Raw genomic sequence first — 15,440 nt, 5'->3', positions numbered from 1 at the left:
CACCTCCTGTGTTCCTCTTTCGAATATGTTCCTGAACCCCACGTTGTAGTAGTTGGATTCGGTACAGATTGGAGGCACTGGAGTAAGCCTCGTTGAGGGTCCGGGGTCCGCTTACTATTAGGGCTTTTCGGGCTTCGAAGTTGAGGCATGATACAAATCTCTCTATTTTGGTTGTCTCTGTGGGGACTAGTTCTGGTGCGAAGCGTGCCAGTTCGAGGAATCGTTTATGGTATTCCATGACAGTAGTTGTTCTTTGTTTTAGGTGAAGGAACTCTTCGTGCATAGATGCTCTTACGTGGGCTGGGTAGAATCGTTCCCACAGTCGTGTTTTCAGACCCTCCCAGTTGAATCCTGGTTCTTGCCTGTAAGTGGGTCCCTCGTGGATCCACCAAAGGTCTGCCTCGTGTCCGAAGTAAAATGTGGCTACCTCTACACGACGTTCCTCTGGGCATTCTACTAGCCCTAGAATTTTGTCGAAGGTCCGAATCCATTCCTCAAGGATGGCGGGGTCTTCTTCTCCTGAGAAAGTGGGTGGTCTATGGTTTGAAACTTGTCGGGCGATTTCGGAGTTTGTATTTGGTGGAGGTGGTGGTGGTCGGTTGTTGCGGAGAGCTATGTCGCTTAGTGCTTGGGCGACTTGGGTTAGTTGTTGTAGGGTTTGAGCCAGGGGATCTTGTGTAGCGGGTTCCGGAGTCATTGATTGTCTTCTGGTTGGTGCTATGATGCTGATCTATAGAGCCAATGTTTACAATAATGTTTGAGTTAGAGTGTTGTACCCTTACCTTGGTATGATAAGCGAAAGGGGAGTCTCTTTTAAATTAATGAGGGGTATGGTGGGCTCACAATCTCACCGCGTGTCCGATGATTCCCTAAATCCTATTCTACTGAACTTTTAATGTTTAGGCCTATTGTCCTAGGGTCTTGGTCTTAAGAGTCTTATCCTAGGGTCAAACTTAGGCTCTGATACCAACTGTAACACCCCGAAATTTTAAAACTTTTGAAACTTATATAATAAAGGTAAATTCTCATTAAATCTCAAAACCATATATAGTAGAGTACGGGGTGCTATGCCACACCTGGGCTAGAGAACCCAGGTGCACAGGCTAACTAACTAATATCCTCGATAATGTAAATACATAAGCATGGCACGCAGGCCGAAAGGAAAACTATCTACTCTACGCTCCAAACCTCTAGCGCGCTCCAGTGTCTACTTCTCTGTGCCTGAAAGCCAAATATATCTGTTCAGCAAGAGATGCTGGTAACCCACTCCAACGCGTTGAAATATATATATATATATATATATATATATATATATATATATATATATATATATATATATATATATATATATATATATATATATATATATATACAAAAATCATTTCGAAGTAGGAAGACATATACTTAAGAGACACTAGTTTTAAAACCAGGAATAGACTCAGCAAATAGGGATAAGTACAACAGACAACAACAATAACATCATAAGGAATACTCATTTATGGTCACAAGCCACTACTCAATTCCAATCCACATTATCATCCAATCATCATTCATATCACATAATCATCGATGGCGCCACGGGACCAATCGCATGCCCCGAACATGAGGGTTAATGCCTATAGCATTAACATGGCCCCACAGCACCCTACCTCAGTACCGCGGTACGAGGGGAGTTGATCGCAACCAACCCTTGGAGAACCGCTGACGAACTCAACGTCGGACCACGATCCGACACACCGCTGACGCGCCCAGTCGGTGGACCGCGATCCCCTTTACAAGGGGGGACTTACGACCCTACACACCGTTGATGTGCACAATCGGTGGGCCGTAGCAGATCAAGCCCGACACACCGCTGAGCTAAACTCAGTCGGTGGGCAAAGATCCTCGGAGACTACGGTCCTACATACCGATGTCCCACCACTCAGTGGGTCGCAGCCAGTCGTAGCCCTACACACCGCCTGATTACTCAGGTCGGTGGACTACAACCTTCCTTGGCTTGTTGGCCCCATACCGCCTGGCGCGTCCCGATCGGTGGGTCATATCACCGAGGCCCATGTGGACCTTCAGTCCTATACATAATCTTTATATACATGACCGGTCTCTACCAGCCTGGTTAACAGTTGGGATGATTCTCAACCCATTCAACTGCCCGTATAGTGGACCTTAGTCCTATAATAATATCCCTGACCGATCTTATCCGGCCTGGTTAACAGTTGGGATGGTTCTCAGCCCATTCAACTGCCCGTATAGCCCAATTGATCTTAACCAAGTTGGGGTCATGCATCACGTAACACATAATAGCACATAATAACACATAATTCACATAGGGAAGGGGGAGACGTATAATTAAGCTTACATGTGCTCATTCACATACTAAGAATAGTTCCTAAGGGCTCATATAACTTCCACCTAGGTCCACGGGTTACCAATTCCACTAGCATGCAATCCCTAAGACTCGTTTAACCTACGAATGGTACCCGAAATTCCAAACTAGACTCAGGCACAACAAACGGGGTCCATTGGGACACCATGGGGAACAGGGAACATCAAACGGGGAAGCCGGGGACCCAGGGTGGGGTTTGGACCAGCGGGTAGCCGGTGGGTTGGGGTCACCCGCCGGTGGGCGTTGTTCCGGGCAGCGGGTAGCCGGCTACCCGGTGGCTGCCCGCTGCCCGGCAGAGCCCTTTTGGGCAGCGGGTAGGCGGTGGGTTCTCCTACCCCAACCTACCCCCCACTGACTCTTTTCTCAAATATTCGTCCTAGGACCTTTGTGGGACCCGAAACCATGCTTAGACACTTTTAAACGCAAATAACGACACCACGTAAGCAATTAACGGATCAAAAGCAAGAATCATGTAGGACTTATCCCATTACGACTTCTAAATGTAAACAACACCCGAACATGCGAATTCCCACCCGAATACAAATCAAGAACATCACAATACAAATTCCCAATCCAACCTAGGGCTCTAATCCCACCCAAATCATCAAGAACATATTTAATCTTTAACATCAAGAAATTATGAAGATTCGTCAAGAATCATCACATCATAATCAAGAACTTCTTTTTAACATTAAGATCATCAAGATTATCAAGAAATCATATAAATCATCTTATCAACCATCAAGAATATAACATAAATATCATGGAAGAATTCAATCAAGACACAAGAATATAGAGGGATGCCAAGGAAGGAGATTATAGCGAAGAAAATAGGTTTTGTTGAGACATGGGTTACCTCTTAGCCTTAATTAATTTCCTTGGCTATGAAGGGTCTTTCTTTAAGATTTCTCCTTTCTTGATTTCTCCTAAGGGAGTTCTTGGAACTTTCTTGTGTGGTGAGGGATTATTTGTGGTGTGAGTTCTAGGTGCCTTCTATGTCCCTATTTATATAATTAAGAGTCCTAATTATGGTCTAAGTGGCATGGGTTCACTAATCCTATTCCTTATAGGCCTAAGGGGTTGGCTTTAGGGATAAGGGTCCAAGGACCATGGTGGACCCCCTTTTTGGCTAATTAATGGGTTTTAATCCCCTTTTTAGGGTGGGTGATAATTTAATTCATTTTAATTTAGGGGCCGTAACACGGGGTGTTACATAGGCACCACTCTCGAACCACCCGGCCGCAGCGAAAGGCCGAGACCACGAACGACCTCGCCTGGTCCCCTTGCATAATTTAACTCCTCTTACCCATCCCGTCAGTGTTATTCTAAAGCAAGCTGAGTAGATGGGAATGGTAGAATTCCCCGAGGAGTGCATGAAGGTCTCCCCAAAGGCAGACCAAACAAAGTACTGCAGGTTTCATAGGCAAGCCGGCCACGATACGGATGAGTGTCATGTTCTGAAGAGACAAATAGAAGAACTCATCCAGCAGAGCTACTTTCGACATTTCGTCAAGCGATCCAAGCAGCATCAACATCCGCAACACAATCCACAAAAAAATGTCTAGAGGAATGAGGATGGCACCGAGCCGTCCACCTCGAACGCCAAAAAAAGAGAACACGACAAAATATATGGGCAGAATGATAGCGAGAAAGAAACCGAGGTGGTGCCCAGACGACAAAAGAAGCACACCATACACTTTATCTATGGTGGACCCGCAGGGGGCGACACGCCCGCGGAAAGAAAGAAGTGGAGCCGGCAGCTATACGTGGGAGAAGTGGTGAGTCTTTCCAGAGAAAAGAAACAGAGACAGGAGGCCATCACCTTCTCTGATGATGACCTCCCAGAGGGCCCGTTACCCCATCGTGACGCCCTGGTGATTGAGATGGACACCAACGATGTCATTGTCCGCCACATCTTAGTCGACACGGGAAGCTCAGTCAATGTGATGTATTACGATACCTTCACCAAGTTAGGGATACCTAGGAACCAACTCAAAGAAGTACATACCCCACTCTCTGGATTTACGGGTGATTCAGTGGCGATGGAGGGGTTAGTGGTCTTACCAATGGAGATAGGCACGAGCCCTAACATTCGCAAACTCAACGTGGAAATCATCGTGGTAAGACTCACTTGTGCGCACAACATCATTTTGGGGAGGCCGACACTGGAGGACCTCAAGGCCATAGTGTCGGTGGAACACTTGTGTATGAAGTTCCCTACTTCGAATGGGATAGGAGTCGTCAGAGGAGACCAGCGAGCAGCCCGCAGTTGTTACGTAAAAGCATGCAAAAAGATTGGTGGAAAGAATCTACAAATCCACACCATCTGCAAGGATGATCGATCGAGTATGGAACTCAGAACATTTAATTAGATATTATCAGTAATACTTTGTAGTCGTGGTCCGCCCAAACTTGTAAACAGTATTTAGTAATCATGGTCTGCCCAGGTTACTTCGCTCAAATAAAAAGGTTCTCAATACCACCTTCGATCAACCACGGCCGTCACTGCACTCTACAAAAAAAAAAAAAAAAAAAACTGGCTGAGGCCACGCGCCTCAGCCCAAAGTCTGGCCGAGGCGCGGTGCCTCGACCAACGCCGCTTAAAAAAAAAAAAAAAAAGGTCGAGGCGCATGCCTCGGCCAAATGGCTGAGGCGCACGCCTTGGCCAATTGGCTGAGGCGACGCCTCAGCCACAGGCCGAGGCACACACCTCGGCCAGGCTGTGGCGGCGCCCCAGCCCGAAGCCGGCCTATGCCGCAAAAAAAAAAAAAGAAAAAAAAAGGAAAAAAAAAATGGTAACGATAAACCGCAGGAACCGACAGATGGTGACAAGAGCTGATAGAGAGGTTCTCAAACCGCTCAGGCAGGAAAGGATTTGGAAAGCACAAATCACGGGAATTTGGAAAACAAAATCGCACATCCTAAATCACTCAGGATTCTTCGCAGTCTCAAGATAGATTCAGCCTTACTCCCAAGTCAACTCAAACACATCCGTAGACACAGGAGTAGGGGGGACTGGTTACAGGATAATATAGGGCTGGCACCTGACCCGGATCATAAGTGGGTATCGGACCCGGTGCCATATTTGACCCGGCACCACATGGAGACCCAACGGGCAAAACTCCAACGGACAGAATTCCAACAGGTGTCACCTTTATTGCAATTGAAGCCACCATTGATGAGAGAGAATTAAAGGCCTGGCTCCTCATTTATGTCTCATGTTGTTACCGTTGGCACCTTTGTATAAGTAGATGCTCCCCTCAGTTTGAGGGGACACGTTTAATACTCTGGACAAAGACACATTTTACTTTCTATACAAAGACACTAAGACAATACAACTATTGTCACTCTTTCACACAACGTTATTCTAATATTATTATTACCGGTAACATTTTTATCGTTAGCCCCGCTAGTATACTCCGCCATAAAAAAACTCGGATTATGGCCTGATGAGGCTTCCAAAAATTCTGATCGCGGAAAGTGCCTGGCTTTAAGAACACGGCACACCAGAGAGGTAGGGTTAACCAACAACCACCAACCCTGCTTCGCGAGTAGCGCCACATTAAACTCATGAAGCCTTTTGAACCCCATACCACCATGAGCCTTCGGTCTAGCGAGCCTAGACCAACTGAGCCAGTGTATGCTCCTTGTGTTCCCATTAGAATTGCACCACCAGAACCTGTTCAAAATCTTTTCTATAGCATCGCAAGTGGTTAGCGGTAACAAGAATACAAACATTGTAAAAATTGGCATCGCCTGGCCAATACTCTTCACCAACACTTCTTTCCCGGCCCTCAACAGAGTTTTTTTATTCCAAGAACAAACTCTATCCCTCACCCTTTGCTCCACATAACGAAAAACATGCCTCTTATTACGACCTAGGAAAGAAGGGAGTCCAAGATACTTCCCATAATCCATAGCATGCCTAACCCCGAGGACCTCAGTTAAGTGTGTACGAGTAGCAGGTAAAGTATTAGCACTAAAAGAAACACTGGACTTATCAAAATTAACTAACTGACCAGATGCCTCACTGTAGATATGCAGACAACGCTTGACTACATGCACCTCATTGATATTCGCCCTGAAAAACAGCAAACTGTCGTCGGCAAAGAATAAGTGTGACACCGAGGGTGCTCCGCGAGCAACTCTTAATCCGTGAAAATTTCCCATGTCTTCCTGTCGCTGCAACAAAACCGATAGCCCTTCCGCACATAAGATGAACAAGTATGGCGACAAGGGGTCCCCTTGTCGGATGCCCCTGGTTGGCGCAACCACACCTGCAACCTCCCCATTGACCAGGATATTATACTTAACCGAGGTAACACACATCATCACCCGATTAATCCAATAAGAATCAAAACCAAGGGCCTGGAGCATACCTTGCAAAAAATGTTACTCCATACGGTCGTAAGCCTTTGCCATATCAAGTTTAAGCGCCGCCCAGCCAATATTTCCTGCACGCTTCGTTCTAAGAAATTGACCCAGCTCACCGGCAACAATTATATTATCAGTTATAAGCCGATTAGACACAAACGCGCTTTGCGAAGGTGAGATAACAACGTCAAGGACAGATTTTATACGATTAGCAATAACCTTCGCCAGAACCTTATAGGCCACGTTACACATCGATATTCGCCGTAGATCAGTTACCCATTTTGGTACCCGTTTTTTTGGTACGAGCACCACATTAGTCTCGTTCAACCCTGTCGGAATAGTACCACTTATGAAACAATCACTGACAAATCGGGTTAGGTCATAACCAATTACCGACCAGAAAGCCTGATAGAAGGAGGGTGCCATACCATCAGGCCCCGGAGCTTTATCCGGCGCCATAGAGAAAAGAGCGTCCTTCACCCCCGACATATCAACAGCCTTAACTAACGAAGCATTCATTGGCTGGGTAATCTTTGACTGCACCCCATCAATAAACTCCCCCTGAACAGAATTGGCCTTGAAAATCCCCAAATAGTAATCCATTATAACCCTCCTCATCGAGCCACTCTCTACCCAATCATTTGAATCCGCCTTTAACCGGGAAAGAGAATTCATTTTCCTCCTCTGGCCAGCATACCAGTGGAAAAATCGTGTATTCGAATCCCCCTCCTTTAGCCAAAATTGTTTAGACCTTTGGCTCCAATAAACTTCCTCCTGATGCAGTAAACTACATAGCTCAGCATACATTCCAGAATACTCGGCCAAACCCATATGGTGTCGCACACCTCTTAGGGACTCAAGCCTATCCCTTAGCCGACGAATGCGCCGACCAAAGAGCCTGAAATGCTTCCCACCCCTACGCCAGAGATCCTGTCCATAACGGTGTAACCGATTTTGAAAGTCACCCCCCTGTGATTGATGCCACAAAGCCTCTACTACCTGCTTGCATTTCGCATCAAGCAACCATGCCGCTTCAAACTTAAATCCCCTTCCAGTTTTGCGTACCACACGGGTACTCATATTCAAGAACAATGCACTGTGGTCTGAGGAAGGTGCATAAATATTCAAAACAGAGGCATCCGGAAACAACTCGACCCAAGCTGAAGAACCCACAGCACAGTCTAGACGCTCCTCAACCCACTGACCAGTCCCCCGACCCTTTTCCCAAGTGAACGGGTATCCAGACATTCCAAGATCCCACAGGTCACAATCTTGTAACGCCTCATTGAACCCTCTTATAAGCCTGTCAGAACGTGCTACCGGCCCTTTTTTCTCAGCATGACTTGCAATATCATTGAAGTCCCCGATCACAACCCAAGGTAAGTTGGACCGAGAACTGAGGTTCCTAAGAAGATCCCAAGCCTGTTGCCTCCTCGTGGTTTCAGGGAACCCATAATAACATGTTAGGCGCCATTTAGGCTTACCTGGCATAGAAACCTCCATATCAAAATGGTTATTAGAATAACCCAAGAGCCTGGCCATATCCGCCTCCTGACATAACACTGTCATCCCGCCATTATACCCAACTCTATCCACTGAGAACAACCCCTCGAAACCCAGACGCAAACGTACCTGCTCCAACCGCGTTGCTGTTGCCTTCGTTTCCATTAAGAAAACGACATTAGGGCGCTTACTGGACACAAAGCCCATCAACTCACGAACTGTCCGGGTGCCACCCAAACCCCGGCAGTTCAAAATCAGAACACTCATTGTTGCGAGTGGGGCTGGCCATCCCCAGCACCAGCCAACTGCAAGTTTTTTGACTGGTTAACAGCTATATCTTCTTCCTCAAGCACCATTGGAGAATTTGGTTGTTGATCATCAGAGGCATGTGGTTCTGTACGTATCTTCTTCGGGTCCACGACAAAAACGACATCAACATCATCCCTCCCTTCCAGGACAGTAGCAGTAGACACACTAGCCTAACCCACCGGCGCCCGCACAAGCAAGGGGAAACCCAAGGGGCCAAAATGAAGAATCCATCAACGAGCGCATCCTTGCACAGCTCACCCGGCAGAACCAAATCATGGACGAAGGGTTCTCGTCCCTCATCCACGCAACACGCGCTTTAGACCAGAGGGTGGCAGAAATCGATACCATATTGGACACTCGCGGGACATCCAGCTCAGGAACAGGAAACCAAGGTAGACCCGAACTTTCCAATCACCACTCCACTAGAAATCCAATCTACCCCAGCAAAGACAATACGTGGGGCCACATTTCCTAATCAGGAGGCTAAAATACGTGACGTCCAGGGGTGAAAGAATGGATCCACTCACTGGCTTCGGGGACGAAACCTCTTGTTAGGGGGGGGGGGGGGGGGAGAGTGTAACACCCCGTGTTACAACCCCTAAACCAAATTAATTAATTAATTACTCACCCTAAAAAGGGAATTAAAATCCATTAATTAGCTAAAAGGGGGTCCACCACAGTCTATGGGCCCTTATCCCTAAAGCCAATCCCTTAGTCCTATAGGAAATAGAATTAGCAAATCCATACCACTTAGACCCTAATTGGGACTCTTAGATATATAAATAGGGACATAAGAGGCACTTAGAACTCACACCACAATAACTTTCACCACACAAGAATTCCCAAGAATTCCCATAGGAGAAATCAAGAAAGGAGAAATCTTAAAGAAAGACCCTTCATAGCCAAGGAAATTAATTAAGGCTAAGAGGTAACCCATGTCTCAACAAAACCTATTTTCCTTTCTATAAATCTTCTTCTTTGGCTCCTTATTCTATACTTGTGTCTTGATGAAATCTTCTATGATAAATGTGATATGATCTTGATAATTGTTGAGATGATTTTATGTGTGATCTTGATGATGATAAGAGGATCTTGATAATTGTGTGATGTTCTTGATAAATCTCGATGTTCTAGATTTTTAAAGATAAAGCATGATTTTGTGATTTAAATATAATTAGAGCCCTAGGATGAATCATGAATTTCGTATTGTGATTTTCTTGGTATATTTGGGTGGGAATTCACATGTTCGGGTGTTGATTATGTTTATAAGTCATGATAGGATGTGTCCTATGTGATCCTTGCTTTTGATCCATTAATTGTCTACGTGGTGTCGTTATTTGCGTTTAAAGGTGTCTAAGCATGGTTTCGGGTTCCACGAAGGATCCCGGGACGTTTATTTTAATAAGGAGTCAGTGGGGGGTAGGTGGGGGTAGGGGAACCTGGCACCTACCTGCTGCCCTAAAGAGCATCGCCAGCAGCGGGCAGCCTGCGGGCAGGCGACTGGCCGCCGGGCACCCGCGGCCCGGAAGCTTGTCGACGGCGGGTGGCCCTCCACCCACCGGCTACCCGCTGGTTTGCTGCCTACTTCGGGTCTTTGGCTTCCCTGTTTGATGTTCCCCAATCCCCGTGGTGTCCCAACGGACCCTGTTTGTCGTGCATGAGTCTAGTTTGATGTTTCGGGTGCTATTCGTAGGATATGAGAGTCTTAGGAATTGCATGCTAGTTGAACCGGTAACCCGTTGGCCTAGGTGGAAGATGCATGAACCCCTTAGGTCTATTCTTAGTATGTGAATGATCACACGTAAGTTTATTTATTCGTCTCCCCCTTCCAAATGTGCTAATACGTGCTACTATGTGTTATGTGATGCATGATACCCCAATTTGGTTGCGATCAAATTGGGTGTTCCTGAGCTGCGGGTCAAAAGTTGGCTGCGGTCAAATTGGTTACTTATGAGCTGCGGTTCATTTTCCTGGCTGCGGTCAGTGATTCACTTCTTGGGCTGCGGTCCACATGGGCCTCGTGTGCTATGGTCCACCGACTGGACGCGCTAGGCGGTGTGTTGGGCCATTAGCCCGAGGAAGGCTGTAGCCCATCGAATGAGTGATCAGGCGGTGTGTAGGGCTACGGTTGGCTACGATCCACCGAGTGTATGGGCCAGCGGTGTGTAGGGTCATAGTCTCCGAAGATCATCGCCCACCGAATGAATCCCTCAGGCGGTGTGTAGGGCTTGATCTACTACGACCCACCGACTGAGTTCGCCAAGCAGTGTGTAGGGTCGCAGTCCCCCCTTTAAAGAGGATCACAGTCCACGGACTAAGCGCGTCAGCGGTGTGTAGGGCTGTGATCCGCCGTCGAGTTCGTCGATGGTCTATATTGTTGGTTGCGATCAACCCCTTCATGCTGCGGTATGAGGTAGGTGCTGCAGGGCCGTGTTAGTACTATATGTACTAACCTTCATGTTCGGGGCATGCGATTGGTCCCGTGGTGCCACCAAAGTATGCTTGTGTGACTTGAATGATCATTGAATGATTATGTGGATGATTTGAAAGTGAACGGTGACCTTAGATACATGTTCTTTATATTGTCTATATATAACTGTTTATCATCGCTTAACGTGCTTATCCCTATCTGTCGAGTCTATCCCTGGTTTTAAAGCTAGAGTCTCCTAAGTTTATATCTTCCTACTTCAAAATAGTTTTCATATAATCTATATATATATATATATATATATATATATATATATATATATATATATATATATATATATATATATATATATATATATATATATATATATATATATATATATATATATGTATTTCAACGCGTTGGAGTGGGTTACCAGCATCATTCGCTGAACAGATATATTTGGCTTTCAGGCACAGATGAGTAGACCCCGGAGCGCGCTAGAGATCCGGAGCGTAGATTAGTTAGTTTCCCTTTCGGCCTGCGTGCCATGATTATGTATTGACATTGCTTTGAGGATATTTAGTTAGTTTAGCCTGTGCATCTGAGTTCTCCAGCTCAGATGTGGCATAGCTCCCCGCACTCTTATGTTTGATTTTGGGATTTAATGAGAATTCACCTTTATTATATACATTTTAAAAGTTTCAAAATTTCGGGGTGTTACAGTTGGTATCAGAGCCTAAGTTTGACCCTATGATAAGACTCTTAAGACCAGATTTTAGAACATTAGGCTTAAACTCTAGGAGTTCAGGAACATAAGATTTAGGAATCATAGGACGCGCAGTGAGATTGTGAGACCCCTAAACTTTCCCTCACACTAATTCACGACTAATTTAAAGAACTCCCCTTCGCTTATCACATCAAGGTAAGGGTACAACACTCTAACTCGACATTACTATAAACATTGGCTCTATGGATCAGCATCATGGCACCAAACAAAAGACAATCAAGGACTCCGGAACCCGCCACACACGACCCCCTGGCTCAAACCCTACAGCAACTAACCCAAGTATCCCAAGCACTGAGCGACGTAGCTCTCCGCAACAACCGACCACCACCACCTCCACCAAACACAAACTCAGAAGTCGCGCGACAAGTTTCAAATCATCGACCACCCACTTTCTCGGGAGAAGAAGATCCCGCCGTCCTTGAGGAATGGATTCGGACCTTCGACAAGATTCTGGGGTTGGTTGAATGCCCAGAAGAACGTCGTGTAGAGGTAGCCTCATTCTATTTCAGACATGAGGCAGAACTTTGGTGGATCCACGAGGGATCCACTTACAGGCAGGAACCAGGGTTCAACTGGGAAAACCTGAAAACACGACTGCATGAACGATTCTACCCAGCACACGTAAGAGCATCTATGCACGAAGAGTTCCTCCACCTAAAACAAGGAACGACTACCGTCATGGAATACCATAAACGATTCCTCGAACTGGTGCGCTTCGCGCTAGAACTAGTCCCCACGGAGGCAACCAAAATAGAAAGGTTTGTATCAGGCCTCAACTCTGAAACCCGAAAAGCACTAATAGTAAGCGAACCCCGGACCCTCAACGAGGCTTACTCCAGTGCCGCCAATCTCTATCAGATCCAACTACTACAACGTGGGGTTTAGGAACAAATTCAAAAAAGGAACACAGGAGGTGGAGCACCACCTATAAAAAGAACGAGAAACGACGCTAGCACGAGGCCAAGCAATCCAACTGGCCAGAGACCAAACTAATACAAGGAGCTTCCCTTGCGCAAAATGCAACAAAAACCATAGAGGCAAGGACTGTTTGGGAAACCCCTGGCGATGCTTTAACTGCGGGGGAGAAGGATACAAGTCCTTCCAGTGCACTCGACCCTCGAACTCACGCCCTACAGTCATGGGCCAACGCAGAGGCACAAACAACCAGGGGAATTACAGTACCCCAGAAAGGTGTTCGTCATGAGCCACACACAAGCTGAACTCGAGGACGAGGGCAACCTCGACGAAGGAAACATGGTCCCAGGAGACGAAGACCACGCAAATCCACCAGAAGAAAACCAAGAAGATGAATTCTGTCTAGGATAATTGGCAAATCCCTTGTAACCACCCTCGTAGTAGAATTACTTGTTTAGATTAGCTACTTCGGAATTATTATAAATAAAGAAGCAAAATCAAAATAATTTAGCATAAAGAAAAAGGGACTAGAATACCCCAAAAACCCGCAACAACAACAAGAAGAACCAACCAAATCTTCTACTACTAGAAGACAAAAGAAGGAAAAAGCCAAGGAATACACAACAAAAAAGACTAATGTTACCAATAAGAATTAAACCATTGACCTTCCATTTATAAGACCAAATCCTTAACCACTAGGCTATGAGTGTTTCTTAAAACCTCAAGGGAACACTCCCTTCTTAAACCCCTACAAATCCCTAAAACCCACAAAATCCCCAAATCAAAAACCCTTCTTCTTCTTCTTCTTCTTCTACACACACACTCTCTCTCTCTCTCCCTCTCACCTCTCCAACACCACCCAACACCACCACAACCATCCCGCCAGCCACCGCCACCAACCGAGCCGCCGACGGCCACCCAGGCGACGCCCCACCGTACGGCCACCGTCGCCGCCCCGGAAGCAGCCCGCGACGCCACCACCGCCCGTCGCTCGCCCGGACGCCTCCCGCTGCCAACGCACACTGCTGCTGCCCCATCTCCGCCCAGGACCACCGCCACCTCGCCGAGCCATCGCCAAAGCCAAGCCACATCGCCGCCCCTTGTTGCCGTCGAGAAAACCGTACTGCCGGAACCTCGCCGGAGCTTCGTCGGAAACTCGCCAGAAAAGGGCCATCACCAAAGGGAGAAACGCCACCGCATAGGGAGACCTCACAATACCGAAAAAGCCCGTTGGTATCCGAACCCCGGATTGGAACGACGCCGATTACACGGTAATCGGAGGTAAAGCTCTCGAACCCGACCAATTCTCTCCAGAGTTGGTCGATATGCTTAAATTTCAAGGACTATTGGATACGTATCTCACCATCAAAGGGGATACGTACCCCGAATTAGTGAAGGAGTTCTATCACTATTTAGTGGCCGTCAAACGGAGTGATAAAGTGGAGATCACCGCTAAAGTTCGGGGCAAGGAGATAGTACTCTCCGAAGGCCGCTTGGCCAAACTCCTAAAACTGACCACCACAGGTGTGTCGGATTACGACCGGAAGGGATGGATCGGTACCCAAGGCACGGGGTATATGGACTACCTCGGGTACCTACTAGGAAAGGAAGAAGGCTTCACCTCAGCCACCCGGCCAAACAGGAAATGGCTAACCGCTGAACAAAAGATACTAGTCATGATTGTGACTGATAGCTTGTTGCCCACGAACAACAAAAGCAAGGATGTGGGAAGTTTGGAGTGTACTTTTGCCTACTTCCTAAAGCACAAAATCAAGTTCAATCTATCGGCCCTTATGTTGAAACACATGGAGTTTTGCAAGACTAGCAACCGGCTTAGTCTACCTTACGGGATGATCCTAAGTTGGATAATGGAGAAAAAGGGAGTGGACCTGAGCCACACAGAAATCAAACCCGTAAGCGGCATGATTTTCAATGCCCAGAACCTCCGCCGAAATGACATCTCCTACGCCGAAGGGGGACAATACATCACCCTCGAGGAGATTTGCCTCAAACCCGAAGAGGAACGAAGGAAATTGGTTGATCAACTGGATATCTCCAACAAAAAGCTTAAACGGGCAATGCAAGAGTGTGGGGGACTGGAGGGAAATGAGGAACAAGAGGAGGATAGCGAGCCTAACCCACCGGCGCTCGCACAAGCAAGGGGAAACCCAAGGGGCCAAAATGAAGAATCCATCAACGAGCGTATCCTCGCACAGCTCACCCGGCAGAACCAAATCATGGACAAAGGGTTCTCGTCCCTAATCCATGCAACACGCGCTTTAGACCAGAGGGTGGCAGCAATCGAGACCATATTGGACACTCGCGGGACATCCAGCTCAGGAACATGAAACCAAGGTAGACCCGAACTTTCCAATCACCACTCCACTAGAAAGCCAATCAACCCCAGCAAAGACAACACGTGGGGCCACATTTCCTAATCAGGAGGCCAAAATACGTGACGTCCAGGGGTGAAAGAATGGATCCACGCACTGGCTTCGGGGACGAAACCTCTTGTTAGGGGGGGGGGGGGGGGAGAGTGTAACACCCCGTGTTACAACCCCTAAACCAAATTAATTAATTAATTACTCACCCTAAAAAAGGAATTAAAATCCATTAATTAGCTAAAAGGGGGTCCACCACAGTCTATGGGCCCTTATCCCTAAAGCCAATCCCTTAGTCCTATAGGAAATAGAATTAGCAAATTCATACCACTTAGACCCTAATTGGGACTCTTAGATATATAAATAGGGACATAAGAG

The sequence above is a fragment of the Ipomoea nil genome, unplaced genomic scaffold (assembly GCF_001879475.1).
Source record: "Ipomoea nil cultivar Tokyo-kokei standard unplaced genomic scaffold, Asagao_1.1 scaffold2848, whole genome shotgun sequence".
Classification (NCBI taxonomy): Eukaryota; Viridiplantae; Streptophyta; class Magnoliopsida; order Solanales; family Convolvulaceae; genus Ipomoea; species Ipomoea nil.
This window is presented reverse-complemented; position numbering follows the sequence as displayed.